Source organism: Limulus polyphemus, unplaced genomic scaffold (genome assembly GCF_000517525.1).
Source record: "Limulus polyphemus unplaced genomic scaffold, Limulus_polyphemus-2.1.2 Scaffold4765, whole genome shotgun sequence".
NCBI lineage: Eukaryota > Metazoa > Arthropoda > Merostomata > Xiphosura > Limulidae > Limulus > Limulus polyphemus.
The window spans coordinates 70,852-73,486 of record NW_013670375.1 but is presented as its reverse complement, the minus strand read 5'-3'; positions in this window follow the sequence as shown (position 1 = coordinate 73,486).

The window sequence follows — 2,635 nt, the reverse complement described above, 5'->3', positions numbered from 1 at the left end:
ACAAGCCAAACTATCTTCTTTATTACTATCACACTAGTGTTCTGTGATTCACTTACAATTGTGGCGCGAGTTATCGTAATTGTTTGTTCTTCATTCTTCTGAAGATCCACTGTTCCTTTTGTCAAACTGCACTCTGGTTGATTCAATTACTTTAGAACCACGCTTTGACGGAATAAAGTTTTTCTTATCTCCTTTTCTATTGTTAGTCTTACTCTTAACATATTAAACGTTAGGCCTATGTCAATCGTTATGCCTATCACATCTACGGTAGTTAACTTCCCGCCGAACTTTCCTTGCTTACAACCTCACACTCTTTTCCTATTATCTGTCTGCTATTTCCGCTGGTCTCACTATATTTATATCTAATACCCCTAATTGTCTGTCGCCTTCTGTATTTTCGACGTCAATGTATTTCAAGCGACGTTTAATAGTCTCAACTCTTATTGTAGTAAAAACTAAACAATGATAAAATATTCACTCACAAAAATAAATAAATAAATAACATCTAAACTAAACAGTCTTTTATGTCATGCCACTTGTTATGAAAACTAGATAATCATTAAATATTAAATAAATTAAATAATTACAATTAAGCTAAACAGTCCTATATATCCAACACTCATCAACAAGAAAAAAATGTCTGCCTCTGTAGCTTTCCCTTCCAGTGTTTGGTAAAACTAAAACTATTTATGTACTTTCTTTTCTTAACAGTATCGTACAAATATTAGGAATTGAACTAAATTTGCAACATCTTTGGTTTTATCAAGTCGTATGACGAATTTCGGACTGATCTGGATGCGTGTGATCAGTCGCATTTTTATGCCTACAAAGATTACACATATACGCCTAACGACAGTGACAGTGATAAAAGAACATGTTTAGATCTCACTATACCCCCTCTTCATGCATGATCTCACACACCTTTATGGCACCAGGAGGGACTATTGTCTCTCCTATATTGTGTGGCTTCTTGCTTTTCCCAGTCAAATAAGATGCTTCTATAAAAGCTGTTAAGGCTTTTGATGGAACAATGACCTGATTTTCAAGCAAGCTACTTTGCTGTATTAATTATTCCACTTGTGGCTTAAATAATTTGATGGTTTTACCAGAGGCGTCACTAGACCCTGTCACATGGAGCCCATGCCCCCATTCTATTTAACAGTACCAGAATCCCAAGTTGGTGTCTTTTAAAATCAAATTAAAAATCATGAGTGATATCATACTAAAACGCCGAAAATTCCCACGCCTATGGGTCAGAACTCTGAATCTTTATCTGGGTTTTACCCACACACATTAGGATGTTGGATTTTCAAATATCTTGTAAGCTTGTTTGGCTTCATGCTGTCATTAGCTAAGATCTGCAAACAAATAAAGAACTACGATTGTTCCTCGTTATTAACAACTCTGTAAGTGTTTGTTTGTTTGCAATTAAGCATAAAGCTACAGAATGAGCTACCTGTGCTCTGCCCACCACGTGTATTGAAACACGGTTTCTAGCATTGTAAGTTCGCAGACATACCGCTATGCCACTGTAAGTGAAAACCAAATTTTAAATAATTCTCCAGGTACTTGTACACTTTAATTTTTGGTTTGGTGTTCAGTTTATCGATAGAAACAGTAGAAACGAAAACCAAGGATATGCTTAATCCAGCTAAAGAGCTATCAGTTTGTTGTTCTGTATTATTTCCATTAGTTAACTATTTCTTCAATTTGTTTACCTCTGAGCCATCACTCAAAGAAACATTAGCTCGTTTTTGCCGATATATAACACCCACTTGGTTCGTGTTTTTGAGAAACTAGTAAATGTGCATTATCATCCAAAACTTGAAAATAACAAGCTGACAAATCTGTAAAAAAAAAAAATATATATTATGATATTTCCGACATCAAACAAACAGTCTCTTTGCTCTTAGCATGCTCTGTAACCAAGACTACGGACTACATTTCAATGCAAGCTTTTTCGGCCTGAGACGTTTATTTTCTCTTTCAGCTTCAATACGAGCTTGATCTTTCTCGGCTTACAATACCAGCTTGTTCTTTCTCGGCTTCGATTCGACCTTGTTCTTTCTCTTTCTTGGCTTCCATATGAGCTTGTTTGAGCTCAGGTTGTTTGAGTTTTAGCTGGATCTCTAATTTATCTTTATTACTCAACCCAGATTGGCTAGTAGGGACACTAGAGTATTCCTCTAATGCTTCATCATCTTCTAGTATTTCGATAATACACTTTTTAATTCATTTTTTTCTCATTGATCTTTTAACTTCTAGTTCTAAAACTTTCGCAATTTCGAGCAATTCATTTTTGTTCGAGGGAGGGTGATTCAAGAAAATCTTGATAATCAGACATGATCAAATCTTGTTGGCACTGATAAATATAAATTCAATTGTAATTTAAATTTTAATTTAGATTGAATTTTGTCTCTGATTCAAATCTCGGACGCGAGCTCCCAGTTTATTATGTTAGGTATTAGAATTTCAAATAGCCTGAAATTGAGTTAAATGTTACTTTAAATTTAATAGTTAAATTGTACTTTGGATTTAGCAGTTAAGTAAAAACGGATATATCTCCAATTTATGGTATTTGCCAACAAGATTGATATAGACAGTTTTATTTTTTAACACAAATATGTTTTAATAT